General features: G+C 36.1%; 1 long non-coding RNA gene across 3 annotated transcripts in view; it reads right to left on the bottom strand.

Annotated features, from left to right (window-relative positions):
* LOC116663613 overlaps window positions 1-23,329 on the bottom strand; it is a 134,869-nt gene that overhangs the window by 53,396 nt on the left and 58,144 nt on the right. The gene's annotated exons all lie outside the window — the stretch shown is intronic.

The following is a 23,329-nucleotide window of genomic DNA, read 5'->3' on the forward strand; positions in this document are numbered from 1 at the left end:
ATGGCTGTAAACTTCCCTATTAGAATTGCTTTTGCAGTATCTCACAGATTTTGGAAAGCTGTGTATCCCCTTTCATTTTTCTCAAGGTTTTTTTTCTTTTCTTTGATGCCTTTGTTGACCCATTGATTGTTTAGTACATGTTTATTCTCTATGTGTTTGATTATTTTTTCTGTTTTCTTTGAGTAATTGGTTTCTAGTTTTATATCATTGTACTCAGAAAAGACTTAGTCAGGAAAGATTGGTATGAGTTCATTCATCTTAAATTTATTGAGAATTATTTTGTGGCCTAACAGGTTATTTGCTCTGGAAAATGTTCCATGTTCATTTGAAGAGAATGTATACTCTGCAGTTTTTGGATGGAAAGCTCTGTATCTTTTAAATCAATCTGATCTAATATGTCATTTAAGGCCAGTATTTCCTTATTGATTTTCTGACTGAGGGATCTATCCACTGATGTAAGTAGGGTATTAAAGTATCCTTCTTTTATTGTATTACTGTCAATTTCTCCCTTTATGCCTATTAAAATTTGCTTCATACAATTAGTTATACCTATGTTAGGTCCATAAATATTTGTGAATGTTATATCCTATTCTCAGATTGATCCCTTTACCATTATATAATGCCCTTCTTTGTCTTTTGTCACAGTTTTTGTTTTAAAGTCTATTTTGTCTGATAAGAGTATTGTTACCCTGGATTTCTTTTTGTTTCCATTTGCATGGGATATCTTTCTATATCCTATCACTTTTGGTCTATGTATATCTTTAGTTCTGAAGTGAGTGTTTTTTAGGCAGAATATAGATGGGTCTTTTTTTGAATTCATTCACCACCCTATGTCTTTTGACTGGAGCATTTAGTACACTTACATTTAAAGTGATTATTCACAAGTATATACTTATTGCCATTTTGTTAATTGTTTTCTGGTTGTTTCTGTAGTTCTCAGTTCCTTCTTTTTGTCTCTTCCCTTGTTTGGTGATTTTCTTTAGTGTTATGTTTGAGTTCCTTGATCTTTATTTTTTGTGTATCTATTATAAGTTTTTGGTTTGTGATTACCATGAGATTCATATATATCAATATTACATATAATGTCAATATACATGTTTATTTTAAGTTGACAGTTGCTTAAGTTTGAAAGCATTCTAAAAGCACTACATTTTTTTAATCACCTGCCAAGTTTTTGTTTTTGACACCATATTGTGTATCGTTTTATTTTGTGTATCCCTACTTACTGCAGTTACAGTTGATTTTACAACTTTTGTCTTTTAACATTTATACTAGTTTTTAATTTGACTAATCCACTGCATTTTCTGTATATTTACTTTTACTAGTGACATTTTTTTCTTTCATATAGTTTCTTATTTCTAGTTATGGCCTTTTCTTTTCTGCTAAAAGAAGACTAACATTTCTTTGATGATCAGTTTCATGTTGATAAACTCATAGTTTTTGCTTTTCTGGGGATTTCTTTATTGCTCCTTACATTCTGAATGATAACCTCGCCATATAGAGAATTCTTGGCTATAAGTTTTTTCCTTCAGCACTTTGAATATATTTTGCCACTCCCTTCTGGTCTACAAAATTTCTACCGAAAAAAAAATCAGCTGACATCCTTATGGGGATTCTCTTGTATATAACTAATTGTTTTTCTCTTGCTGCCTTTAAAATTTTCTTTGCCTTTAACTTTTGCCATTTTAATTACAATGTCTTGCTGTTGATCTTTTTGGATTTATATTGTTTGGGATTCTCTGAGCTTCCTGGATGTGGGTATTTTTTCTTTCCTAAGTTAGGGAAATTTTCAGCCATTATATTATTTGAATACATTTCTGCTCCTTTCTCTCTTCTCCTTTTGGGACCCGTATAATGCAAATGTTAGTATGCTTGATGTTATCCCAGAGGTCCCTTAAACTATGCTCATTTTTTAGTTCTTTTTGCTATTCTGATTGGGTGATTTTCACTATTCTGTCTTTTATATTGCTTATGTACTCTTCTGTAGTATCTAATCTGCTCTTCCTTCAATCTAGTGTATTTTTCATTTGAAGTATTGTATTCTTCAGCTCTGATTGGTTCTTTCTTATATTTTTAAACTCTTTGTTGAAGTTCTGTGTTCCTCTATTCTTCTGTCAAGTTTGATGAGTATCTTATGACCATTATTTTGAACTCTATCAAGTAAATTACTTAACTCTATTAATCAGGTTTTTTTTTCCCCCTGGGGTTTTATCTTGTTCTCTTATTTGGAACATGTCCTTCAGTCTCATTTTGACTTTCTGTGATTATTTTTATGAACTAGGCTAAATAGTTACCTCTCTTGGTCTTAAAGATGGGGCCTTGTTGTGGAGTATCCCCTAGACTGTGGATGGTGGTTGGTGTAGGATAGCTGGTGAGCTCTTCAAACTGATGCCTCCTGTGCTGTGACTCAGAGCAAGTGAGTCTGTGTGTGAGCTCTTTAAGTGTGGAGTTATAGTTTCCTATAGCCCTCTGGTCCTCCTGGATGTAAGCCCCATGGTTTTCTGAAGCTAAACATTATGGTGGCTTGCCCTCCTGGTGCAGGTCCCCAAGGCTGGGGTGCCCTGATGTGAGCCTTGAACCCCTCAATTTTTAGGGAGGACTTCCATATTTCTCTCTATGCTTTTGTTTCATTCTCATTTCTAACAAGACTGGCTTTCTCTGCTTCAAGTCCCTTTTAAACACTTGGAAAAATATAGTATCTTATTCCAATGAACCACAGTGATTGATCAAAACTTCCGTATCTGTTATTTTACACTCTTGAGAAGAAATTAAGCTATATCATCATAAGTAGGGTATCTATACCTAAACCAATAAGCTATGGCCAGGGGAATGAAATCAGCAACATGGCTGCAGATTTCTCATTCTTCCAGGATGGACTGTGAAGTTAGTCTCAAAAATAGAGTGTGGTTTGTGCAACTAACACCCAGGAATCTGTTATTCTATACTTGGCAACAGAATGTCTATGTGATGCTAGAGAGTTGGGAAGGGGTAACGTGGCAAGTCTAATATTTCCAGGCTGAGGAGTTAGGAAAATTATAGTGCTGACAGTAGAACTATGAAGTTAAAAGTAAGAACTATATTGGAGAGGAGAGTTGATAATAGGTTATTATTGCATTGTAAGAGAGATATTGTAGGTTTAGTTTGGAGAAAAGTGAGTTATTTATCATCGGGTCATAACATTTGTTATGTGAGAAACTGACTCTAATAAAGCTTTGTCTAAGTAAAAGTCCCCTCATATCTTGATTTCTTAATCTAGCATACCAACTCCTTTCCTTTTCCCCAAGATTTATGTAGATAAACCAGATTAACATTTTCCTCTTGCTGTATTCTTAGGCATAATTGACAAAGCTCATTGACATTTGAAAATTGAATAACAGATATAGTGCAAATTCAGGCACGATATGAGTCATGTTAAGACAATTCTCTGAAATGCAAAATGATAGTTTGAGAAACTCAGTACGTATACCAATGGCAAGATTACATCTATGCACCCATCTCTAAACTTGTATTAATGGGTCAAAAATTCACTCTGAAAGTAGGAAAATTGAATCATAGTATAAAACATGCTTATTTTCATTGAGAATGGTTTTTTTTTTTCCAATTTTATTGCTAATCTATAGATAGGTGCCAGAAATGTTTGACTTAGCAGTCAAACTATATATACCATGGACGGCTGGGCTGTATGGCTCCTGCCTTACAATTATGTGGAATTTAACGGGTATGATTCATAAGTGCAATTGACTTTGTGACAAACTTAAACAATATATAATTGGGAACTACTAAATATTATTGTTACACTTTTCACTTTTTATAAATATTCTAATATATTATATTGATAATCAAAATGAGAAAGCTTTAATTATATCTGTTTTCTAAAACTACAAACACAAAAATCAAAGAAGTTATCACAGGAATTAAATAACATGACAAAATGTATCAGAAATTGAGATATGAGAATTTATATGTAATGTGTTTTGTGGGTAATGATAGCCCATGAAAGCCTAATTTAATCAAATATTTAAAGGGGTAATTATTAATTTTTAAAGAATTGAAGTGAACTGTAACTAGAAAAAAATGTTGTTTATTTTTAATGACAGAACAGTACTCCTGATGTAATTTTAATATTTCATTAAGGCAGTAACTCTGATTTTGTGGGTATTATCCAAGGTTTTTATGTTTGATGATATATTTTTTCTTCTAGAAAAAAGTCCAAACTTTATTGCATAGCAGTGGTGGATGATGGGAATGCTCTTTTCCCATCCATGTGATTATGTTCTAATGTCACTAAATTACTAGGACTTAATCAAGGAAATTAAGAAAGGTCCATTGGCTTATGTTAGAAATATAACTTATAACCATGCATAGGGTTCCATATTTTATGGCAATTATGCAAAAACATTTTGTGAGGTGCTTTTCTTCAAAAATTCTTATGCTAGATAGATTTTAGGTATTCATGCTTTTAAGTGTTCAAGTTATAATGAGAAGATTCCTATAAATTTGTCCTGCCTTTTTTCATTAATTTCAGGATGCAGTATATTTTTCACATTTTGAGCATTTGCTTCTCAATTTAGGGAAATTTAAGTCTCTCATTTCAGCCATAGTTAAAAGTGTAAATTACTAAAATTGAAAGGGTATACACACATTAACATGGCCATGGGAACAGTATTTGGCAGAAGAATGCATGCAAAATGAATGTTTGACAAAGGCCTTTAAGGTTTAAAAAAAAGAGAAAAGAAAGAAAAAGACTTCTAAATTTGACAGATGAAGATACTATATATTTGCAGCTTTCATTTGTGAGATGTAAAAAGACATACACACAGAATGTATTCATTTTAAGGCTTTAAGCTTTTTTTGCACACTTTTTCATTACTCCAACTTGTGATTTTTCTGTTTGATCACTGGTACATTTGTATTCTGCCAGACTTGAAAACTTAGTCATCTGTGACTCCTCTGGCTGTTTTAATCTTTGTAACCAATACACTGTGGAATTTTTTGTTTTATTCAAAGAGATGTTATACTTTCACAAGGCACTGGTAGATTTCTGAGAACATTCTTTCCTCAGCAGTGGGGAATAATTAGTTCTAGACTGGGTACTGCTTTGGTTCTGCTTAATAAACCTTAAAAATAAGAACTGAAAGTGTAAAAAATGTCTTTAGGAAACTTAACTGTGCCAGAACATAGCTTGAGAATATTTATGAGACTACAAAAAATACCAAGCACCCATCAAGTTAAGATTCACAATGCATCACATATGATAAAAAGTGACCAGGTATGCAAAGAAACAGAATATACAACTTATATGGTGATACACCAATCCACCGAAACTGACCCAAAACTAACAGATGGTAAATTAACAGACAGGGACAATAGAACTATTATTAGAACTGTACTCCAAATGCTTAAAAAGTTCAATTGAGACATGAAATAATTAAAAAATGTACAGAAGACCCAAACTGGAGTTCTACATAAAACTGGAATGTGTGAGATGTAAAAATACAATGGATGGGATTCATGGTATGTTAGAAATTGGAAAAAAAATTCTAGAAGTAGTAAACTTGGAGATATAACTATAGAAACAACCCAAATAAAACACAGGGAAAGAGAATAATTTTAAACATGCACAGATTATCAGGCATCTGTGGCATTTCAAGATGGCTAATACTTACTTAAAGTCTCTGAAAGAGAATATGGGAGAAAATATATTTGAACAAAAATTGGCCAAATATTTTCCAAATGTAATGACAGTAACCTGTAGCTCTAAGAAGCTCAATGAACACCAACAGATACACACATACACACACACACTGAGAGAGAAAAGAAAAAAAAAAAAAAACTACAACTGGAACATCACAAGACTGCTGAAATATAAACAAAAAAACTTTAAAAATAGAACAAAAAAGTATAAACAAAGAATGAGAGCAATTTTCTTGTTAGAAACAAGGGAAGTGAGAAGACAGTGAAGCAACATTTTTATAGTATTTAAAGAAAAAACAGTCAACCTAGAATTCTATATCCAGCAAAAATATCTTTCAAAAACAAAGGCATACATATTCCAAGATGTAAAACAAAAATCACAGACTCAAACTAAAAAAAAGTTAAAGCACATTCATTTGATAGAAAGAAAACATGTACAGCAAGATAAAATCTGCATCTACAAAAAGGATTAGAGAGAGCCAAGGATGGTAACTTGTAGAAGATATACGTATTATGAACCCTAAAACAACCATTAAGATAACTGTTATAGCTAATAATCCAATTGTGGAAATAAAAATGGAATCATAAAAATATTTAACTTACTAAAAATAAGACATTTGTTAAACATTTAATTTAACATATCTATCTCAAGGGCTCAACTGGAGACTTAATTCAGTAAAACAGAAACAAAAATGACACCACAGCCTGAGATACAGAGTCTCTTATAGAAATCAATGAGAAAAAACATAATCTAAGAAAGAGGAAAAAAAAAAGAAAGAGGGCAATACAAGGAAAAAGAATGAAGAGCCCAGGTCAGGAATCTTGGCTCAAGATCTGCATTGAATGGCATTCTTTCAGCCATTCTTAAACGTTAAGGATTTTTTCCTCCACAATCAGGTAAGAAAGATAGAAACCATATACCAACATGTTTATATCAATAATCACATTAAATGCAAATGGTCCAATATCCCAATAAAGAGATAAAAACGGTCTAATTAGTGAAAAAATAAAACAAGATGTTGCCTACAAGTTATACATTTCACATTCAGAGAATATTAGATAAAAGTAAAATGATAAAAGATGATCTATGCCAACATTAATAAGCCAACTGGAGTACTGTTAAATATTGGACAAAGTAGATTTAAAACATGAGATAGAGATTATTTCATAATAAATTAGTCAATTCATTAGAAGATACAACAAACAAAAAAACTCAAAATACATGGAACAGAAACCGATAAAACTGTAAGGAAAATACATAAATCCATAATTATAGTCAGATATTTTAATAGCCCTCACTTAATAATCAATAGAGCATGTAGACAGAAAATAAGTATGAATAGAGAAGATTTGAGCAACACTATAAACCAACTTGACCTAATTGCCATTTAGAGAACACTCCACTCAACAACAGCAAGACACAGAAGCAGGGAGCACTGAAGGGTTTTTTTAAGCACATATATAACATTTACAAATGTAGACCATTTTTTGCACCATAAAACAAGTTTCAATAACTTTTAAAATAATTTATGTCCTATGAAATATGCTCGTTCATCTCAATGAAGTTAAGTAAGAAGTCAGTAACAGAAAGATGTCTCAAAAGTCCCCCCAAAACACATGATTGATTAAATATCCCATGGGTCATAGATAAAATCAAAAGAGAAATTACAATGTATTTTATCTAAATGGAAGTTAATATGCAACATACTCAAATTTGTGAGATGCTGCAAAAGCAATAGTGGGAAAATTTATAGCACTAGAAAAAAGAAAGTTCTTAAATGAATGCTTTTCACCATAAGATCAAGAAAAAAGACAAGGATATCCATTTTCACTATTTCTACTCTACAGTTTACTGAGGATTCTAACACAGTAAGGGGGAAAAAGATATCCAGATTAGAAAGGAAAAAATAAAACTAATTTATCCACAGATGACATCATTCTTTATGAACATTATCCAGTGGAATCTACAAGAACTCCTAAAACTAATGAGTAAATTTGGCAAAACTGTAGGATATAAGCTAATTAACAAAATCAATTATATACTAGTATTGAACAATTAGAAAGTAAAGTTGAAAAAAACCTTTATAATAGCATAAGGATATGAAATGCTTAGGGATAAATTGACAAATAATGTTAAAGACCTGCATATTGAATTCTATAAAATACCGCTCAGTAACTAGAGACACATCGTGAATATGCATCAAAGGTCCCAATATTAAGATGCCAATTCTCCTAAAATTGATGTGCAGATACAGTGCAATTGAAAACATTCTAGCAGTCTTTTTTGTCAAAACTTGACAAGTTGATTCTAAAATGGATATGGAAATACAAAGGGTCTGGAATAGCCAAATTAACTTTTGAAAGGTAGAACAAAGTTGGAGGATGAAGATTACTAGATTTCAAGACATTATAAAATTGCCCTAATTAAGAGAGTTGTGGTATTGGCATAAATTAGAACAGATCTATGGAACAGAATAGAGAGCTCAGAAATAGACAAACACATACATGGGAAACTGATTTTTGATGAAGGACAAAGGTAATATAGTAGAGAAAATATTTTATAAAAAATGATACCAAAAATTTGGGTATCCATATGCTAAAAAAGCATCTGCAATACATAACTTTCGGTATACTGTATGTAAAAAATTAACTCAAAATGAAGCAGAGATTTTAATATAAAATTGAAATTATACAATCATTTTGGAAAATAGTTTGACAGTTTCTTAAACAGTTAAGCACACAGCTACCATACGATCTAGCCATTCCACACCAAGTATTTACCCAAGATAAAGAAAACATGTGTTCACACAAAACGTTTTATAGGAATGTTCATATGTGCTTTATCTCCAATGACCAAAACCCCAAAACAACCCAAAAAATCCATCAACAGGTAAGTGGGTAAGCAATAGAAAATTATTTAGGGACAAAAAATTAACTATTGAAATATGCTACAACATGGGTCAATCTCAAAATAATTATGGTGAGTGACAGAATCCAGACCATTAAAAAAAGCACCTAATTTATGATACCATGTATAAAAACATTTAGGAAATGCAATATTATGATTCATACTAGAAGCAGACCAATATTTGCAAGATTTGGTGGGGGACAAGAGGACTGAGGAACAAGAGGGAGGGACTAGGGAGGGCTAAAATAAAAATGTTGTGGGTAACGTAATATGTTCATTATCTTGATTGTGATGGTTTCATGGGAGTATATACATATGTCCAAACTTGAAAAATTAGATTCTATATATATGTGCACTTTATTGTACAATTATGTCTCAATAATGCTGTTTAAAAATATAGAACTAGCCAGGCTCAAGAAATAACAGGAAGCAGCACACTTACTTGACACAGACATACTTGGAAATCTCCACTGGAATGGATGAGTTCCAACCATTCCTACTCCATCTTTGTCCCTCTTCTCCAGACTCAAATCCTGAGACACACACAGAGAGGGACAGAGGGACACAGAAACAGAGGGACAGATACTCATTTTCCCACCTTGAATCAGGTATGTACCATTTGCCAGGGAGAACACAGATTACTTCAGTTTGAAGTCTCCATGCACATTGTAGAGAGATAAAGTCCCCCAGAGAAGTTTGGGATATTATGAAAACAGGAATGAACAGCCAACTAAACATATTTTCACTTAAGCAAACATATTTATCCCAATTCACTGAACATTCAACAAATATTTATTGATTATATATTCTATCCATGACAGGAAGAATCACTGATGAAAAAACAGACAGCCATCCTCCTTGGGAAGTGGTACAGTGGGGGAAAGGTATACATAACAAGGTGATTCGTATACTCGTATGGGTTCTTATCCTCTAAGTCTCCGGTTCTGCCCAAATCCACGAAACTATGTCACACCTCGAGCCAGCACAGAGGCTGAGAGCAGAGGGGAAGTCACAGGGCCATAAACACAGAAGGAGGGAGCACTGCTGGGGTAGTGAACACCTGTCAGCAGGCTTGGAGTAAAGAGGATTGGAGTCAACAAGTGCCTTTACATGCAGTTAAAAACAGAAGAGTGAGCCATTGCAAACCAAAAATTTAAGCACTGTCTGCAAACAGTAAAACAAAACCCTCCTACAAGTAAAGCAAAATAGCATGGGCCAAAGTCAGTTCTGGATCAGAACTTGCACAGGAGAGAAGCACTATCTGAAGCAGACCCAAATAGACTGCCGGCGATTTTACCAGTTCTTTGCAGGGAGAATTCTGTGACAGGTAAGTGCATGACATTGGTAGGTGGGGAAACCTAGGCTGACAAACTTTTGTCAGTTACGGGTGACCATTTACCTTAGAAATTAAGTTATCTCCTCATGTTCTGATCAGTTCAATGATAATATTAGTAGCTACCTCCCATGTGTATTATGAGCAATGCATGAGAGAATGTGCACAAATCCCTCAACAATATACTTTGCTCAATGAAAGGTAGAAATAGGTTAGAAATTATTGGAACCTCACTCTCTATTTGTTAATTCTCATTATGTTTATATTAGCTATGTAGTAATTGTCTATTCATCTTTTTTTTCTATCCATTCATAAAGTCTCTATTAGAGAAACTCTCCAGTTATGGTCATTGCTGAGTATCTATTCTAGAAGAGACATGAAACTTACACAATACCTCACTTCTCATTCCTCACTTTCTCCATGGTGCCCAAGCCAGCTCTGTGACACATATTTGTTGCATCCACAGAAATGATCTGGGTGGATAACAACTGAATTGCTATATTCAGTTATAAATTCAGTTATATTTCAGTTATAAAGCAGCAAGGAGAGTATTAACCTAGCTACCTGAGCAACATATTTCTAATTGCATTTAGCAATGAGATAGGCCTCTCAGCTCTCTGACAGTTAGCATTCTGCAGGCTTGAAGCTGCTCTCCTGGCCTCAGATGCAACGTTGCTCCATGTGTTTTAAAGAACGTATCTTGTAATTATAGATAAAAATATGATTGTATGTATATGTTTATATACATACTTTTATATATTCATATTTAACTTATAATGGGTCAGTAAAACAATAAACTAATCAACCAATCGCCATTTTGCTTTTATTAAACCCTGGGAGTTTTTTCTTATGATACATGCAACAAATAACTAAAATGTGTCCTTGTGTGAGCAAATGCATGTGCCATGCAGGATACGCTCATTCCAAACGAGGTACAGTCTATTCTTATATTTAGTCAACATTTCTTCAGTTTTATATTCATGGAAAGATTAGTCATCTTTTTGTAAGACACATACACCAAGTTGATATATTCTAATTGTTGCACATTTTATTATTAGAAGTTTAAAATATAACAGTGACAAGAAGTCCTTTCTGGCTAACTTTTCCCCCCATAGTTTCTATGAAGGCCTCGTTCTCTAATCAGGATTTTGAGCCCTTGAATTGCTGAACTAGCAAACTGTTTGTAAGTTACATATGGTACTAGCCGAAACTGCAGACTTTGCAAGAATTTCCAAGAATTTCAGAAATCGCACAAAAGGAAATATTAAGTATATCCAGTGGTAAAGGTATGATGAGGAAGACACATTCAATGGCAGAGCAAATTTGTTCAGAAAAAGAGCAGCACAGGCAATCAAGATAACCAGTGTTACCACATTACCGAGAAAAGGTATTGAAAAATCCTGGCCTCCATCTTTGCTAGAGATAAACTCATCACTTCACAGCTCAAGCCATCCAAAATAGAAAATGCTTGATTCTTACTCTCTCACAAATGGGTGAAATAACAAACCAAGTAAAGGAAGCGTTTTTCAATGGTCAGAAAAGCCACCTTCTACAGTCCCTCACATCCTCCTCTCAGAAATCCTTCACACCAATCATTCTCTCCCTAATAGCTTTGGACCAACAACTTAGCAGACTAATGAAAGTAACTTCTGACTCGGAAGCATTTCTTTCCTTTTGGAAATATTGCAGCCAAGACATTTTTTTTTTTTTAAATAGAAGGCAAATAAGAATGTCTTAAGTAAGTGAAGTGAATTGTGATTAAAACAGCATCCTGATGAGGAAGAGGAAAGATGCCTGCCCGACTCTGCCAGGCCCTGTGCAGCAAGGGGTTTTTTGGAAGTTGGGAATGATTGGATTGGCCAGAGTTCGTTTTGTTGTGAGTGGAGCTTCCTGTTGGCTGGCCTAACATGGGATGCTATTAAGTGATTTGGGCTGGAGCATTGTTATTCTCCATGAAGAATTTAAAGATCTTGACTTGAGCCTATCGCACGAGGAGTCATGCTGTGCCATGCAGTATGAAAATATCATCAGTCTTGTGCCACTGGCACATTCAAGCACCTAGTGGGATAAGCCAGGCACCAATGTTCAAGGTTTTATATAAGGTAACAGCTGCTTTGGTCAGACAGTTAATTAAATATGTTAATTTCCCATACAACCAACAGTAGAGACAACAGATCAAAGAGGGATTTTATGACATTTTTGGGTTCCCTCCTATACCCAGGAGGACGGATTGTGCCCACATCATCTCCCAGTCTCCTTTGTGCAGTAATGCTGCTCTTCCCCTTTGAAAACAGCCCTGTTCTATGACATTGCAAATATTGTACATGCTTTGGTACCACTCTAACCACTGCCAGTTGTCACCACTCCAGTCTTGAAAGACTATTTGGGTCCGATCCCATGCTAGTGTTTGGTTAGTCAGTAAGTATCACAAATCATGCTGAAGGCGGGCAGTGGGCTTTTTCTCCATTGGTGTCATTCTGGCTTGGCATTTCTTTTATCTTTGTGGAACCCACAGAGCACAGATTGTAAATCACATGAGCATCATGACTAGATTCCATCTGAGGCATGAGGTTGCACCAAAAGATTGTTCTAGAGAGTGTTACGAGTTCATCACATGGAGCGCACACATCTAAGAATGCATCATTTAGACATAATAACTGTTAAAGCAAATGCGCTTTCTGGCAATAAGTGGCACTGTGAAAGGAAGAAAATGTTCTCCATTCATGAAAAGAAGTAATCACAATATCCAAGAGTTATAAATATAACAGTGTCATGGAACCATCTATATTTTTGTGTCATATGGGAATCTTGGAAGATTTCAAGAGTGATGGCAATCCAGTTGTGATAATCTGACTACTTTTATGCACCTAAATGAAAGGTTCAGAGAATCTGCACTGTTATGAAGAGTTGAAACAGGTCAAGTGCTAGTAATTGGCATCCTGATGGAAATATTAGCCCACGAGTTTCTCAAGGAACTTCAAAAAGCTCATGGTTGTTGATTAGGTAATCATCTGTAGAATACCTATATTCTCATGTCTAAAGCCACTTTTATAGGAGGCATGGTTTTTGTATAGCACATGTATTTGTCATATTGCTTAAAAATACCTACATTCGATATCATTAAACCTAAATGCAAAGTGATATGGTAGGAAAGGCTAATGAACTAGAATTTCTGTCATGATTGCTAGCATGTCTTTATTTTCCCACTTGTAAAATGAGGGGCTTGTGGAAATGAACTTTGAGGTCATATCTTGGTCTGATTTTCTATTTAAGGGAATATGATAAAAATCAAAACATTCCTGCCTATCACCAACCAGCTGGTGACTTTGAACAATTTACTTAACCACTCTAGAATCTCCAAAACTCTGTGTATATAAGGGCATAATACATGTGAATGTGGTTGGTGAATTACAAGGTGCTATAAAATATTCTTAATGAAATTCTTTGTTTTAGATTCATAGTTCATTTTTTCAATAAAGGATACAGTTTTGTTTATTTAAAAATCTCAGCACAATGGTGATTTTGGTATAATTCAGTCCAAGTCCAAAAGCCTGAGAACCTGAAGTTCTGACGTTTGAGGTCAGAACAAGATGGATGCCCCAGATGAAGACAGGATTTGCTCTTCATCTTCTTTTTCCTTTCAGGCCCCAAGGCGATCGAAGACAGGTGCCCACATTGGTGGGGGCAGATCTCTTTCCTCAGTTTACTGAATCAAGTACTCATTTCTTCCAGAAACACCCACACAGACACACCCACAAATACTGTTTTACCAGCTATCTGGGCGTCCTTTGTTAACACAAAACTAATCACCACACATAACCGTTAATTTGTCTCCCTTCTCCTGATGTCATCAGAGGGACCAGTGAGAATTTAATTAGGAGAGAGTAGAGTCAACATCACAGAGATGAGGAGGATTTTCAGGGCAAGTGAGGAGAGAAAAATCCAATGTCTGATTGTTTAAATTTATTAAAAATCTCTAGGTGTGCTGTAGTTTCCTTCTGAGGGAACAAATGGAGATTCTAACTATGACTACAGAATGCATGAAATGTCTTACTGGTTGGGAGAAGGAGAAGGGGACTGATTCTGGAAATTATAAAATTATAATCTTTAAGTCAATTTTCAGCAACATTAAATATATGGTTTATAAGCCATTAGGAAAGTAATAGAGATCACTGATATGAAACTGTCTGTTCTTTGCTGAACAGGCAGCTAGAAGGTGGGAAGGACATGGAGCCAGCAGTTTCTCAAGGCCAGTGTTGGTGTATTAGTCACAGTTCTCCAGAGAAACAGAATCAATAGGACATATGGATATCATATATACCTCTCTCAGAAGATTTACTATCCAATACTGGCTCACAGGATTATGGAAGTTGAGAAGTCCCAAGATCTGCCCACCCCAAACTGGAGACCCAGGAATAGGCGGTATAGTTCAAAGGCTTGTGAGCCAGAGAACTGATGGTATAGATTCCAGTCCAAGTCTGAAGACTTGAGACTAGCAGCACCAAGAGAAGGAGAAGATCGATGTCCCAGCTCATCCCTCCCCCCCCGATCGATGTTAGACGGGGTAATTCCACCTTCCTCTACTTTTTGTTCTATTCAGGCCGTTACCAGATTGGATGATGCCCATCTGCACTGGGAAGGACCCTCTCCTTTACTCAGTCCACCAGTTCAAATGCTAATCTCTTTCAGAAACACTCTTACAGACACAGAAATATTTTACCAACAAGCGAGGCATCCCTAGGCCCAGTCAAGTTGACACATAAAATTAACCATCACAGTTGGGCATTTGGATCCAAGGTCTGAAGGCGAAACAGAGCATTGTATGGGATTTCCATGTCAGTACCAAGGTAAGCAAGGTTGAGCTGGTTTCTCAAATGTAAACACATCCAAGGAAATGAAGACTAGAAGTAAAATGGCACAGATTCCACAGCTGCCAGATCATGTGATTTCAGCTCATGAGTAAGAATTTGTACAGTCAGAACTGAAATACTTCTTTCAGCTTTTTATGTAGTGACTGCTGTCTCAGGTGAGGTCTCTTAAGACGATGGAAAGAGTGGATTCAGTCTTGTGAATTCACTAACAAAGCTTTATGATGCATTCACCTCGGGTGCATTTTTAGATATTGTTAGGAAAATGCCACACAGCTTTCCCTGAGTTCAATCTGACATTGCACACCGTCTCACAGATTGGAAATTAACTTAACACATAGATGGACAAAGTTTGGAGTAAATGAAGTAGGGACTAAAGTTCAGTCATTTGTCTATCCCTTTCCTGCTTTCACCTCAAAATTTTTTTAAGTTAATATGTACCTGGCACTGGTCTAAATACTTTGTATATATTATCTATGCAAACTTTGCACCAGTTTTATAAAGAAAGTAACTTTCCTTACAAGGAAAGGATATTTTAACAGATGAATCCTAGACTTAAAGTTATAGAATGACTTTTTCAAGGACACTGAGCCAGGAAATGACCAAGGATTCCAACCCAAGATTATTCAGCTTCTCAAGTTGAGTTCTTAACATTCTACCTCCCAGCTTCCAAAAGCTGAAGCTTGAGAACTCAGCGAAGGGTATCTGATAGGAAGTGGATCAAATAAAATTTTTACTACATTAGAATGAAGTCTTAGACATAATCAATCCAATAGTCACACATTACTCTTGTGGAGTAGGGGAGGTGTAGATGAGGGCTGTACAGAGAACAAGCAAGCCAAAGAAAACAGGGTAATAACTTTGGAGACAGGTGTCTAATGAGGAGCCAAAGAACTCTTTCATCTCAATTGATTCATTAAAAATGATTAGTTTTTCCATTATATTTGAATATTGTTTTGTAGTTTACAGAGTATTTCCCCATTACATTTGAATATTGTTTTATAGTTTACAGAGTATTTAAAAATGTTTCCTTATTTGATTTGATCCCTACAGAAGCTCTATTTCATAGTGAGGGAGATGTTGTAATCTCAGTGAGGGCAATGTTATAATCTCAATTTTATGGATTAAAAACTTAAGATTTTAATTATAAAACTATCTTGAAATGGCATAACTAGTAGATCTAGACCTAAACACAAGTGTTTTGTTTGTTTTTAACTGCAAATGCAGTTTTCTAACTACATTATCTCTTTTGAGGTAGCACATGGTTACCAAATGCACATGTAATAAATACTAAAAATTTTGATAAATTTAGGATTATCTTAATAAAGTGTTGAATTCAAGCCAGAAACAAAGGAACTGCAATGCAATGCAAACAAATGTAAAGGCTGTATTTAGATTTCTGCAGAACTGTCCTGAATTGAGGGAATTTCCTGGTTACAAGCTTGCCATGGATCAACAGTGTAATAGAATCGGTCAGGAATTGTTCATGACAGCAAGGCAGAGTTAGGAGGAATATACTGTTCTGAGGAATGAGAGTGACAACTCTGTCCTCCTGAATTGGTCAGAACACAATGCGTGCTTTGAGTTCAATCACTGGTAGGACACTGAAGAGGGATATTGGCAAGCAAGAGTTCACAGGAGGTCACTAAGTAGTGAGATGGAGTCAGGAGATAGATCTGTCTCTCAGGTGAGGCAACTAAGGGCAGTGCCCAGCCCCACACAGAAAGTTCTAAGCACCTGAAAATTAGTATTTTCTTTTATCCTTACAATGATCTTGAACAATAGGAACTAGCATTATCCCCATTTCATAGATGAGGAAAGTAAAAAGTGATCATTCCAATGCCCAGAGTAATAAGCTAGAAAACAGTTCATTTGCCATACAAAGAACTTGAGGATGCACTTGTGAAAGTATGCAATTATGCTAGAGAAATCCTAACATCACATAAGATCCTAGAGATGTTTGTTTTCTGATGTTCTTTTATTACACCCTATACTTCTTAGGTCTCAAATTTCAACTGAAGTTGAAGAAGTTCATTTACCTTAGTTAGCATAAATATGAATAATGGTATTAATATAAATGCATAATAGGTAATATATTTTATAATATAGAATATAGATAACTTATTTCTCAACCATATTTTATACATGTCATAAAATTTTTTAAATCTATATTTCAGCACCATAATAAAGTGTTTTTTTTCTATTTTATTACTTGAAATAATTGAATACCTTCTTAGCCATTACTCAGTTTTGCTAATTTTCTCAATTTTGATTAACTTCAAAGATTGAACCATTAGATAAATAAAAACAAGAAACTAATAATAGAAAAAAAGTTCTATCCTGTTCTGACACCAATTCTCTGACATCAACTAGGTTTTCTGCAATTTAATTCAGTTCTGCCAACAACTACTTACGCTCAATTCCAAAGACACAGTTCTCCACAAGACTACCCTGGCTCAGATGCCAGCCCTAAGTCTCTGGGGTCACCTGTACTTCTGGCTCATCAGCTGTAATTTTTGGGTTCCTACAATCTCAAGTTTGATAATTTGCTGTAACAACTCACAGAACTGATTTAAAGCACTATACTTACATTTACAGCTTTATTATAAAGGATACAGATCAGGAACAACCAAACGCCGAGATGCACAGGGAAAGGTCTAGGTGGGGGAGCTCTTCATGCACAGTTCCTGTGCCCTCTCCTTGTGCAATCCAGCCATGTCACTCACCCAACATATCAATGTATTTGCCAACCAGGAAGCTCCACTGAGCTCATGGTCCAGACTTTATCGGGGATTCATTACCTAGATATGACTGATTCAATCACCAGCCATCTGACTGAACTCAAGTCTTCAGTCTCCTAACCCACTCCATATGGTCTCAGGTCCCAACCCTCTAATCACATGGTTGGCTTTTGGTACATTGCTCCCATCCTGAAACTATCTTAAGAGCCCCCTCAGAAAATTCCAAAGATGTTTGAAGATTTGTGCCAGGAACCAGGGTCAAAGATCAGATATATTTTATATATTGTTTATCGATCCATCAGTCTGTCCATCCACTTGTCTGTAATTTAAGCAACTTAATGTAGTCTACCATAAAAATGGCAGATCCTATTTACACAGCCACATTTAAACTCTGAGAATAATATTTAGGAGGTTTAGATTAGTTATGGTCAAACACAGGAAAATTCAGGCTTAAAAAAATTGCCCTTTTGTTGATGATTAATGAGGAAACTAAGGGATAGATTTCATTGATTTACACATGCCCAGGGTGATTCTGATGACTCTCCATGCCTTGTGACCCTTAGAAGTGGTTATGCTAAGTTAAGGACCAACCGGTCATGTTAGGTAGTTAGATAAGTGGGGGCACAGGGCAGATAAAGTGGAAGAAAGGGAGGATGATCTGGAAGATGAAGTTATGCCCACCTCTAGCATAAAGGAATTTTACTTCTTCTAAATGAGTGCCAGCAAGAAACCTGTTAGTACCAGACAACCACAACTGCTTGGTAGCAGAAAGGACTTAACGGAACACAACCCAATGCTCATTATAATTAACATTGCGGTTTAGGCACCTGCCCCCGGGGGTGTTTCTGTTTACACCATGGGTGAGGACAAGCGCAAAGGTGTCAAACATGACTCAGCATTCCAGGGACAAGAGCCGTCATTCAATCAAAAGACCACTTCTAAGCGAGGGTATAAGAAATAAGGGAGACCAAAAAATGCCGTTTTTCCTCTTGGATCAGCCCACCTCCCATTCTTGAAGGTGTACTATTTCCTTTCTAAATAAATCTTTTAAAATCTATCGCTACATGACACACCATCTCCCAACTGTAAACTTATCTTTCAGATATGACAACAACTGGGGTCTTTTCCTTTTGGGGGAGTAACAGTCACAGGACTTGGAATGAGTTTGCAATTTCTTCCCCTACTCTTTTACAAATGAAGCACTGGTTTTAAGCTTTCTCTTCACCCCCCCCCCACCAAAAAAAAAAAAAGCATTTTACTACGATATTTTAATTAAGTAGCTCTGTTTAGGCACAACTCAATCTGATGCTTTTCATAGGGATTTATTTATTTATTTTGGTTGAAATATATCCCTAGGGGTAAAGGTATATTATCATTTATGTTCAGGAAGTGACATGATCTTCGTACTTGTTAATCCATAAATAAGGATATGTCTATCACAGGCAGAGAAAATGAAGGGGTGGGGAAAGAAAGAATGCGTAGCCGCAGGGTTTCTGTGTGCGCCTAGCAGTGCATGAGAAAATGAGGGTGAGGCTGGCTTAGCTTTCATTCTGCTCATCACTGATGTTGCAAAGAGAAAAAATGGATATTGTACTTTCTTTCACTCATATAATGCACATGAACTTTTTAAGGTTTACAGTGTTCCTTAGATCTTGTGGCAACATTTATAGAAACTTTAGAACAATTCTGAAGTCTAAATGGAATGAAGTCCCTGAAAATTGGAGCACTCTGTTGAATGGAATGAAAACTAAAGGCATGCATCCTGCTTATGTGCATCTGAGTTTTGATGCAAATGCTGAAATGACAGGTAGAGAAAGGAGAATTACTGTGTCTGCTCATAGTCCCTGAAATGACATCCTTTGGGTAAATCTCCCTGCCAGGGAGAAACAGACTATCTGGTATTTTGACAAGGAAGCGTTTATAAACACTAGAGAAAACTTGGACCTTCGGCAAAGAAGAGATTATGAGAGGGGGCAGGGACAAGAGTCAAACCAAGAATGTCTGGAGGAAAAGAAGCCAATACTGAACAACATTGCTGAAAAATCTAATGATGTGAGTTTTAGTTGCAGAGAAGGCTAAGGAGCGGTTTGGGGCATCTTTTACTTATTTTCTTATCATGCCATAAAAAAAGAAATTGAATTTCTAATAAAAATCATTCTGAGTGATTTCTATTTGAGACAGCCAAAGAAAAATGATCTAAAGATCTGCTTTAAGTTTCTCAGGGATAAAAGACGTTCACATCCACAAAATGGACCTAATGGATTTAAGCTACCCACCTAGCTGTAGGATTTCTGGAGCTGTTGCTCAAAAGGTGAGGGAGAGGGCAGGGGTCTGACTGAGTACCCTTCTTGAGACTCAGGCTCCCAAAAAGGCAAGCTACCTTGGCAACGCTTGCAGTATCTTGCTATGGACAAGTTCTCATTTAATTTGCTGCTTCCCATTCTTGTCGCCATAGCTATCAAGGCTCCATTATTCATTAAATAAGTGATGATTGTACTCAAAAATTGCAGCCACACGGGCCGCACAGATGCATTTTCCTATTATTAACATGTTGCCAACTTGCAACTCTTCAAAGTCTGAGTAAATGTTTAGACAAGAGGAGGCAACAAGGACAAGCAAGAAGTAGCGGTCTTGAAGAAATTCAGCCCCACTACTAACAGCTTTAAAGTCTTAAGAGTGTTTTCACTAGGGCAGGACCAGATAAATTGCTCTTATACGTGCATGCAAGAGGCTAAAATTCCTTTGAAAGTTTATAATTTCTCATGGGAAAATACAACATAAAAGTTACTTTTACTCATAGAAAAACAAAACCATATTTTCCTGTCAACCTTTGCTGTTGGGAATTTCAAACTTTTTGCATTTTTTTCCTGTGATTCTTAGCTGGCCCAAGGGACAGGCGTTTACAACATAATTTACTTTCAACGTGTCTCTGTAAATCATTGTAATACTCTCTATTGCTTGTGGAAAGGGGAAAAAAAAGCTCCCAGTGGGATCTCTTGTCCCACTTTCCCTAGACTCCACCAGCCCAAATGCAAACGCAAACTTTCCCTTTTAACGTCCAACCTCGAAGACAAAGGCACAGAGAGGAAACGGTGTACAGAGAGTACAGGTAAAGTTAGAACTGTGGGCAGGCTTCCAGGGAAAAGATTATATTTAAGATTAATTGGGAGAGGGGAGATTTGCCCTAGGTGATGTGGAAATTATAGAAATACTTAAGTAATTCTAGAGTTGGTAGGCTCCCTTCAGCCAAATGACTTAAAATTTTTTTTCATAAAAATCCTAAGGACCTGTAGCATACTTTTGCAAAGCTATGCATATCAAGGATCATTCAGTTTTACATGAGAATTTGATGACTTATACACTGGTTGAACCTTCACCTTTTAGAACCTTAATGGGAATTTATTAGCTATTTCACAGTGTGTAAATTTGAATCTAGGTCAGATGAGGAAGAAAAATAGGGCATATTCAGGCCTAAAGAGTAACCTGAAAAATCATCTATCAGAACAAAAACAGATAAGGTGTGAAATTAAACAGATGATTAAAAGTGTCTTGGGGGAGGGTATATAGCTCAGTGGTAGAGTGTGTGCCTAGCATGCACGAGGTCCTGGGTTCAGTTCCGAGGACCTCCATTTAAAAAAATAAATAAACCTAAGAACTTCCTACCCTTTCCAGAAAAAAAAAAAAAAAAGAAGTGTCTTAAGCAATCTGAGGTTTGAAGACAGAACCTGATGAATTGGGACTCTATATAGACCACTGGAGCTCGAATTCAGGTGACTAGTGAGCCTGGTTCCTACACAAGCTGCAGATTAAGGAGCTAACATATTGTGTTAACCTGCTTCTACTAACTCTCCGTAACAGGAAATGTAACCCAGGTGGGTTTGATATTCACAAGATTAAAGCGCATATGTACCATCAAATGGTCACCACATTAAAGCTGTTTTAATGAGGACTTGGGAGATAATGAATGAATGTCGCTAATTCACTACAGAGAAGACAGCCTGACCTCCTTCTGACCTCTTTGCCGCCAGGTATCTTAAACAACATATTAGTTCTGCTTAAAGCCAAAATGAGACGGTCTGTAAGATAAGAACAAGCCAAATGCTTAGGAGAATGCCTTTTGCTGGTGTTAAAGCCAGAAAAAAAAAAATCTGCTCCCTAGAGTCCTTATAAAAAGAACACTGTGTAACAGAATGAAAATCATCTTCACTGACACCTTTATCTCAGGCACAGCCAGCCCTCAGCTACATCAGGCTGTTTCCGATAGTGCCCCTCAGTACCGTCCAGTGCCACCATACCAGGAAAATACCACTCAGTAGAGGCATGGGTGGAGGACTATTAAGGATATAACTCTCAGCTGGTTTAACCTAATCCTGGGTAAAATTTAGAGGATTTGGAGGGACTGCTTATCTTCCAGGTAAGCCTTCATAAATATCAAGCTTTGGATAGATTTAAGACGGCCGTGAATTAGAGATTGTATTTGCTAGAAAATACTCAGGGCACAGTCAATTTACTGTGATCCCACTTGTTTTTCCAGGCAGCAGGATTAGAGGTAGGTTTGTGTAGGAACTGAGGATCCCGTGATGGTTTTTCCTTAGTAAAAGACAACTTGTCTTCTGCTAGTAGGTGAACCAAAGGAGCAGCTATGATTAGGGAAGAAGGGACAGATGGGAAATTCTCTCGTGCCTGTTATGGTCATTGAGTATAAACACTGTCAAATAAGGTAAAATTAGTGTAAGTGAGAATTCACTGTAGGACTTGTCCAACATAGATACAGGAAGTAGTTTAAGTTACAGTGGTTTCAGTTTATATGAACCTTGTATTACAGTATTTTCTCCTAAATAAGCTTATCGAGAAAGTTTCCAAATGCATTAAATGAATATTGAGGTCTGTCTATATGTGCAAAGCCTCAGCTTTTAAAGAATACCTTTAGTTTAAAATACAGAAGAAAACTTAAGTGAGGAAGTCCTCAAAATGATTTTCCAGGCCAGATTTATTTTGGCAGTCACATTCAGGAAACTATGCAGTGTACCAAGTTCTGAGTATTGTATTTGGACACTGATCCATAACTGTAGTCATCAGTTTACTGACAACCATCTGCTTGGACACTACTCCCATGTTCTAATAAGTAACGTAAAATTAAAATGGCAACAGACAATTTTGGCAGCAAAAGTAAAAATGGTAATCGGACCCTTGAACTCATACTCAGAGTGACGAGTCAGACTATGCTCCCGTTTCATCGTGGTCCAAACACATTTAGGTAAAGAGTGCTAAGTCTTGTCGTTGCAACCAAGAACCCTTGAAAGAAAGATCTACACCTTTGCTTCTTTATCTAGCACTTCATTACACACAGCTGCTTTGCTTTGTCGGTGAGTCCTAGTTTTCAAGCCAAATGTTTTCTGTCATTATCCTACTTTACTGGAGCCATTTGAGGTAGAATAATGGCCTAAGAAACGTTGGGCACCCTTCATACTCTGGTTTTCTTACATCAGCTACCATCTACTTCCCAATGACTCCCGAACACCTACATCTAGCCTCGACATCTTGCAAGGGCTAGAGACGTGTACAATCAATGACCTATAAGATATTTTCTTTCAAATATTCCATAGACATAGTTAAATAAAAATGTTCAAAACCAAACATACTTTTTCCCATTCCACCTAGCCCTACACAACATTCACCAAATCTGTCCTGTTTAGTTTTGTCAAAGTCTCAGGGAAAAAGAAAAAACCCCTTCCACGCCGCTGCCCATTTCAAAAATCGAGACTCGTTGATTTTTTTTCTTCTT

This window comes from Camelus ferus, chromosome 5 (assembly GCF_009834535.1).
Source record: "Camelus ferus isolate YT-003-E chromosome 5, BCGSAC_Cfer_1.0, whole genome shotgun sequence".
Classification (NCBI taxonomy): Eukaryota; Metazoa; Chordata; class Mammalia; order Artiodactyla; family Camelidae; genus Camelus; species Camelus ferus.